The sequence below is a fragment of the Lagopus leucura genome, unplaced genomic scaffold (genome assembly GCF_019238085.1).
Source record: "Lagopus leucura isolate 7727_CA_CO unplaced genomic scaffold, USGS_WTPT01 Super-Scaffold_1, whole genome shotgun sequence".
NCBI classification, from domain to species: Eukaryota; Metazoa; Chordata; class Aves; order Galliformes; family Phasianidae; genus Lagopus; species Lagopus leucura.
The window spans coordinates 7,453,340-7,461,746 of NW_024962250.1; the positions used below are offsets into that span (position 1 = coordinate 7,453,340).

Consider the following 8,407-nt stretch of genomic DNA (forward strand, 5'->3'; position numbering starts at 1 on the left):
CTGGGTGTAAGCCAGGCTTCAGTGAAATGCGCATTCAGCGTTGTTCACTTTTTAACTTTTTAACTTTTTAACTTTTTTTTCCCCACTTTTAAGATTTTTGTTTTCATTCTCAAGCATGCTCCCTGGAAAGGCAAGAAGGTGGGTGGCTGTGGGCAGGAGGATGCTGTCCCTTTTGAAGGCTGGCATAGCAGCTTCCTCCTCCAATTTGGCTTCTTTCTGTTCGTGGGCATGTCTTCTGCATCGCAAACCAGCAGGGGAGAATAAGGTCACCGTTTGACAGGTTATCCTGGAAGCAGCTAAGTTTGGCTATTAGAGACTCTTACCTGGCTGCACCCCACCAGAAGCACTAGTGGCAGTGCTGGGAGCCCACCATCCACTGTGGTGCTGCAGAATCCTGCCAGGCTGGGGGATGGGGTATAACAATAGCAAAGCTCCCAGTGCCTGTGAAGGGGCTGGAACAGGTGACACGCTTCATGCTCCACTGCCAGATGCTGGCAGACCAATTTCAGGCCATCCCTTTCCACGTAGCCCCTCTCCCTCTCTCACCAGGGTGGTGTGATCCCCGAGCCTGGCTCTGTCGCTATTAGTCCCCTGGCATATGGAAGCTGCATGGTCCCAGGGTGCTGCCGCCCGCGTGTGAGGCTTCCCTTCTGACAGTCCTGCATTCAGGACCAGGGTCGCAGGGGGATTTGTACAAAGGCGAGAATGCTTCCTTTCAGCAGCCTGAGGTCAGCGCAGGGCTGCTTTGCTAGCAGAGGTCAATCATTAGGATGCTCAGAGATGGCTGGGATGCTTGGGGAGGGCAGGGCATTCTCCACCCCCCCGCTTCTCCCAGCGCTGCGTGTTGTCACGATGATAAATGAGAGAGCAAGGTGGGGAAGCTCTTGACTGCGCGTGGCCCGGGCCCCAGGGGGTTCACAAACTACTGCAAAGCGGCAGCTGATAAAATGGTAACTAATTCAATTAGTGAAATTTAATTTAGGTGGAGAGCGGATGGTGGGTTTGCCAAGACCATATGGGAAACCAGTGGTGTTTCCATATAGAAGAACTTAATTTAAACAATGAACTCATGGGTCTTCATAACCCGGCAGCCAAAGAGCCCCCAGGAAGCCCTGCAACGGGTTGGAGTGATTAATCAGACAAAGGCGCAGTGAGCCTGGCTGAAGCAGGGGAGCAGGGGACAGAAACCACCCGTGCTCAGGAGGTGAACACGGCCAAGTTGGAAGAAAGCCCTGCACACACCAGAACCCCATGTTTGCGTCTCCGCGTGTCCCCCACCCGCTTCCTCACAGCAACGTGCTGCACAGCCCTGCCTCCATGGCCCAGCGGGAGGCTGCGGTGGCAGGGACGTGCGAGGTGAGAAGGAAGAGCGAGATACGTGCTCCTGATCAGTGGGGAAGCCGCTCTGAGGAGAAATGCCAAGCTTCTGTAGTGGCTAATTAGAGTAAAAGGCTTCCTGTCTGTCACAGGCCGGCAAAGCTGCACGCCGGCCCCATGCACCAGGCACCTGTGCTCAGTGCACCCGGCCTTTGAGGAGGGAAGGAAGGAGCCTCGAGGAATCAGCAGCCCTGGGAGACATCATGCATTTCACCTCTCCTCATTAGAAAGAGCTGCAAAAAGAAAGAGTAGGATTTGGGTTTGATTTGAGTTTGTTTTAGTTGGCACAGAGCCCTTGCGGAGTTTGGAAAGAGTCCTGTGATGGAGTTCTGCTAAGGAGAGCATTCCCCAGTACTGATGTTGTGGGCATAAGCCTTCAAGGAAACAAATTCATAAGCCTAAAAACCTGGAAAGTCCTGCTGAGAAAACTCACTAAGACCTCTGCTCAGGGAACAGAAGCAATGCCACGCGATGAGAGCAAGCAAGTGCTGCAGACAGACAACCTCAGCAGCGAATACCAGACACTCTGATTTCTCTGACACACAGACAAACGTCCAAGCAGTTGCCCGTGGCTGTATCTCCAAGGCACCGAAGTCTGCTGGGAGCAAATAGGGCTCAGCAGCAGGCTGGGAAAAATCCAGGAGAAATTCCAGCTCAGTTCATACAGAGAAAAACCATCTTGTTGCAATATCCACACTCGGAATGGGGCCCACTTTTGTGCATGGTTGAGACTTAGCAAGACACATCTGAAGCACATGGATGGCAGGTACGCTTCCTGGCCTGTGGTTAGTTAGCACTGCACAGCTTCTCGGATGGGAGTGTGCAGCATGCTAAGTGACAGCCTGAACCAGTGATTAAGCACCTGGGGGGAAGGCAGAGCCAACCCAGGGGAGCTCAGGTGTATGCAATGTACCTGAGTGACTGGGAGGGCTGGAGCCAGGATCCACCCCTTCCCAGACCTCATTTAAGGGCTGGCAGTGGAGCTGAGGGTATCTTGACAGAGATCCCTACCTAGTAGAGACCTTCCAAGGGTAAGCAGTTTTTCTTCCTTTGTTTCTGCATCCATGGCTGTTGCATCTGGGCTTGTTCTTATTTGCTGTAGCCTAGGATTGTACCGCTCTGCTATTGTTGCTGTACTTTTCATCACATTATAGCATTACAAGTGGATTTAAGCATCCACGTTTGATGGGAAGCGAGACTGAGTAGGAACCTTTCACAGCTGAAAAGTAGAATCCAGTACTTTAATCTTTTAATGTGGTTTTATCTGAGAAATGTGTTAAATGCAAGGACGTCTAGGTTTGCCTGGTAAACTGTGATACAATGTAAGTGTGCTTGAGTAATAATCCCAAATCATGCATTCAGCATTAATTGTAACCACGGCATTGAGCACTGCTAACGCTGAGGAATTCTCTTTGTGGGCTGCATTTTGGATGCTGGTGAAAGTCATGTATTTATCTATTTTTAACTCAAACATATCCACTGAGATGTATTATGGGTGAGAGAAGGAACTTAAAAATGTAGAAACTTCTGCAAACCTTTAAAGCTTTGCTATTAACCCCCCAAAAAACAGTTAAGATTTTTTTTTTTTTTTTAAAAAAAAAAAGACCAACCCACCAACTCTTCAGGACTGGTGGAGCAGGGAAGGGATGAAGGAGACAACAGAACTGCTGGCTCGAGACATGATAAGGGGAAGGTCTAAATGAGGCCCTGGGTCCCATGGGTCTATTGGTAGACAGAAGAGGACGCAATGAGGCAGATGCAGTGCTCCTGGTGCTTGTTGTATGCTTGGCCTCCAGAGGCTCTTGTTTGCAAACAACATCTGTCTTTTGCGCTACTTCAGCACTTCCTTCTGCCAGCCAGGGTCCACCACTGTGGCTTCCCTGTGACATCTGCTTCCACCTGGCCCAAGCTGCCATGAGCAGGTGCCCAGAGGGAGAGAACAACAGCATGAGGTGGCTGTGGCATCACTTACACACATGCATAGCCCAGGATGGAGTGTTACCTCTCCAGCTGAGGTACCCCTGGATGGGAAGTGAGGAATACAAACGATGAAGAAATGTTTATCCGAATGCAAAAGGAGACAGACCATGGAAGACCTGAGAGCGTGAAGAAAAACCCAGATGAATGAAGGAAGAAAGAGATAATACTAAAGATCTGGCACTGATAGTTGAAAGACAGTAGTGGCTAAATTACAGTATATGAGCCTACCCAGGAGCAGGCACACAGCAGATCTGCAGGATTTGTGCTCTTCTGAACTCTGGGCAAAAACTCTTAGGAACCAGATTAGTAACAAGTTATACTGATGTTTGCATAGGTTATTCTCTCTACTCTGAGACAAGACTCGAAAGATGTGGCTGTCTGCTATGTAGCAGAGAAGAGGAAGTTTTGTGTGGCAACTGCATCCTAAAACAATCCCTGTCCAGGAAGAATGTTCCATTGAGTGCACGCAGGAGCATCAGAGCTACTTTGTGTAAGCAGAAAGGTATGAAATATCAGCAAATGCATGGGATGGGGATGATGAGAGTTAGCCTATTGCAATGTAAAATTGATGAGGTGCTATTCCAGGAAACCAAGATGGACCAAGATATAATGGGAACCACTGCTCACACGTGCAGTTGAGAAGAAAAATGAGAAATCTGTCATTGTGATGGAATCCCCACAAACTTAGTATGGTGAAATTTGTCTTCAACTACTCCCTCCCTGGCTTTGAAAGCATCAGCCAGCAAATACTGGGCATCTTTTCTTAGATGCTCAACAGAACCTGTGCACAGTACAGGTGCTGAGCTAACAAAAAACCTGATAGATTTAAGTCTCACAAGACAGCCTCAGGGCTTTCTGGACTTTGTTTCTTTTATGCACCACTGGAACAAGGAAATATATCAATATGGAAGTTTAGGAATGGTTTGAGGTTTCGCGGAACTTGCATCAGAGTGGCCCTGTGCCTTCACGGAGGTCACATGGTGAAGTGCTAGTTTCAGCCAGCATGGCTTTGGGAATTTCAGAGGGTTGTTTAGAGGAACTGGCCCAGGACTTGGCTGAGGTACTGATCAGGCTGTGTGGGAACTTACTTCATCCCACAAATACCTAAACTTCAATTTTGTTGCAATGTGAATAATCTGCAATCAATGTAGTGCTTCTGTCCATGATCAGTAACTTTTCTATGAGAGAAAGCTACAAACTTCCCTGGCCTATCTATAGAGCTACTAGCTTTTTGAGTTTGCTCTTGACAGAAACATTTTGAGTTTAAACTGGCTAAGGAATCCATAAGGGGTAGGCGAGCTGTTGTTTTTTTTTGTTTGTTTGTTGTTGTTGTTTTTGTTTGTTTGGTTTTTTTTCAGTGTGCAGCATTGACCAGCCACCTGGGTGTGCTCTGAGGAGCACTGGTTCTTGGCTTTCCTGGAATGCTGGGCACCAGCACAGTGAAGGCTGCCCAGGAGGGAGCACAGGCTCCCTGCACCAGCATCTGTATCTTTATTGCATCATCACACCAAGTCTTGCTTGTAAGAAGTGAGAAGGCACAGTATTAAAAACATGGGCAGCCTGTGATGGCACTGGTGCCACTGCTAGTAGATGGAACTTGCTCTGCAGAAGTACGGAGAAGGCCAGTGCATTCACAGAGACAAGAATAAACTGTTCTACAATAGGATTTGGCAACAAATGCAAAGCATTGTTCAATTTGCTGTTGTTGAGGTTGCAGAGGAAGGCACAGTTTCTCATAGAGAAGCTACATTTCAGCTCAGTTTGCTGATCCAGATGGAAAACTGAGTGACAAGCCTGTACTTCAGCCTCTGGGCTTCTCCAAACTAAGTAGGCTAATTCTTGTTTTCAGCTGCATCAGAAGCTCTCTTTGTTCATTGGAATAGATTGATTCCTCCTATAGCCTGGATGCAACTGGTTCTGCCAGTGGAAGCCCTATCTGTGGGCAGCCCTATCCCACACCAGTTGTGGGATGTACCTCCCTAGTGGGAACCCAGGTCAGCACATTTGAGCAGATGTGCTCAGATAAAGAATGACAGGCCAAATTTTGAAATGTATACACAGCTGCAGATGTAACATTTTAGACTATTGAAACAGGGAAGAGCAGCTACTGTCTGCTCTAGTGGCAGGAGATATTTTACTAGTCTGTCATGAGTCTCATGAAATGAATCACTGGATGTAAACAAGGTTCAATGTAACTGCAGTTCAATCTATCCATGTATCTATCTTCACTGTTAGGGAAAGGGTTTTTTGTTGTTGTGTCTTGTTTGTTTGTGTGTGTTGTTTTTTTTGTTGTGTTTTTTTTTTTTGTTTGTTTGTTTTTTTTGTTCAGGATCTCCATTCAGCCTAGGTAGCAGATCACTCCTAATCTTGCATGGTGCTCTGCAGGACAAACATCGTTTTGATGAAACTGTAAATTTCCTTTAATGGAAACTGGGGGCTGCGTGAGAGTCACCACCACCACAGAGAACTCTGCATTTCCAATGGCCTGTGTTATTTACTGTCCTAGCTGAAATGCTCTGAGAGCTGCCTGGCACTGCCAGAGCCAGCAGCCAGCATGGGCAAGACCAATGCATAGAGGGAAGGAGCAGTCATGGCCAGGTGAGGCTTTACCACAGGTCTTCCTTGGAGGATGAGAACTTTTTATGATGAGCCAAATGAGCTCAGTAAAATTCTCATTGTGGCCAAGGTCACGTGCCATATATTTCCTCTATTAGTTTTGCCTTAAGGTAATGGTTCTGATGTCCAAGGACAAGATCCATGGTAGTCAAGCTCATGGACCCAGTGTTCATTCTTGCCTTTGCTGGTTCTAAAGAACAAGGACCATTGCCAAATGATTTTGTTGGTTAGCTTGCCGACGGCAATGGAAAGTAAGAATCAGACTCTTCTAATGAAAAGCTATTGTTATATTTTACTGAGGCAATTGTTTCCTACTAGGTGGTACTGTGACAGCCAGAAGAATGCAGGCTGTAAGTGCTCAGAGCTGTGTGCTTTCCAGGTAATCTTACTTCCCATACAACATGCTCCTGGGGAAAGCATTGACTCCAGCTGCTTCTGAGGAACTCCACTTACTCCTCCTGCTTAGGAGACCTCAGCTCTGCATGTGTTGCAGAGGTTTTCCCCATGTGCCCTGTCTGGTTGCAGTTCCCACACAGGGCTGCCCATCCCCAGGTGAAGCCAGCCCTGCATGCATTGCAAAACTTTTCCCTGAAAGTGACTTCATTGCACCAAACAGCGATGACTACGATATGATGCTCAGAGCATTTCCTGGGGGGGGGGAAGGACATTGTCATAGCCAGAGTCTTATACAATGCACTCCACAAAAGGAGGGAAGGAAGGTAAATATAGAAAATTGAGGAGATATTCTGCATTGAGAGACACAACAAAAGGAAAACTGCCAGGAAATGATTCCATAATGGGGCCAAATTTAGACTCCTTGGTCCTAAACACTCATATAGGCAACCCCCCTCCTCCAGCAGCTGAACGGGGAGCACCCAGCATCCCTGGAATCTGGGAAAGCCCTGGGCAGAAATCAGTGAGGCTTTTCCCACTGAGTTTGAGAGTGAAGCTCTTATCAAGTATCTAAAATGAGCCTCTAGGTTGCTTGCTGTATGCTTTCAGTTTTAGCAGTGTGAGCCCAACTAGGTCCACGTAAAGCATCTTTCTCTGTAGATATTAACAGACCTATTCACATTCACCGCGCTCAGTGCCAGAGAAGATGTTGATACAACCCAAGCCCATTTATTCCCATGCTGCCTGGTCTAGGCCAATCATCCTTGTATTCTCTAAAGTCAATGGAGAGAGAAAGAAGTATTTCTAAAGAGCAATTCATCCCATCCCAAGATAAATGGTGTTAGCAGGGGAAGGAGAGGTTAAACTGCTCGTTGAAGATGCCTCTATGGATTACTGGGAAGCATGACTTAGACTAAACACCTATTTGCTAAACAAAGAAGGGATGAATCCCACCATTACAGTCTAAACTGATAATAAAATACAGATGTGTGGAACAGTAAGTGACCAGATGGTGAATTTATCACACTACAGTGTAGTTTCTTGTAATATAAATACAGGCTGATTAAATAGTTGATTTGGTCAACAGACCATCTCAGCTTCATTACAAGAGCTAGTCCAGAGCCATTACAATTCAATGCAGGTTTCTGTGTATGTTTTTAGAAAATATGATGGTCTGGAAATAAAAGATTATGTGCAAGCAGCAATTTTTGGTCAATTAATCTAAGGTTTTCTGTACTGAAAAAGAATCCTGGCATCCATTTTTCCATGCTATGCACAGAAATGATATTTAATGCCAAATTACTTTTAAATGAACAAAACAACTACACTACATTAGGACTACTAAATATAGCCTCTCCATGTATTCCCTTGTGCCTCAGAATCAATGGTTTTGTTTTGAACTAGCAAAGCAGATTTTTCTTCAAGGCTCTCTGGGTTATGGAGCTACCAAAATGCTTTGACAAAACTATATCTGGTATTGTGAGTATTGAAAACAAAGAATAAAATAAAAAATAGTGCTTTCATGAATCATCTTATCTGCTGGAAGCAGTTCCCTACAGGTTGAGTAGGCTGAGCAACTCAGCATCTTGCAGGGCAGGATATGCATGAGGATCCAGGGTCATGTCTCTACAACTGCAGTCACAGCAGATCCTGCCATCTCTGTTCCCACAGCACACATCCATCCTTCAGGCCAGCCTGTCCTTGGAGGAGGCACAGTGACCCCAAGACCTGCTTGCCTTTCTGTGATGCAAGCAGCAAGCTCACATCCATGTTGCTGCCTTCCCTATACAGCTATAAGACCAAAGTCCTGGTGTGGGTGAGTGGGTGATTCCAGAGGACCTCAGCATGACTGCACAGAGCAGCAAGGAGATCTTTTGGATGGGGAGCAAATTGCCTTCAAAGCACCAAAGATGTCCTTCAAGAGAAGGAATGAGCTCTCATGTTCTGCCAGCACAATGCCAAGGAACTTATAGGAATGTTTTCATAAAGATCAGCCCAGTTCTTCCCCAACCTTTGCTGAGGACCTCTTAGCAAGCACTGC

General features: G+C 46.5%; 1 long non-coding RNA gene across 1 annotated transcript; it reads left to right on the top strand.

Annotated features, from left to right (window-relative positions):
• Window positions 1–3,304: 3,304 nt before the first annotated feature.
• On the top strand, window positions 3,305–8,196 carry LOC122179651. The gene is made up of 3 exons (XR_006178787.1): window positions 3,305–3,859; window positions 6,292–6,352; window positions 8,038–8,196. It is a non-coding gene; the product is annotated as an uncharacterized LOC122179651 (long non-coding RNA).
• The last annotated feature ends 211 nt before the right edge of the window (window positions 8,197–8,407 follow it).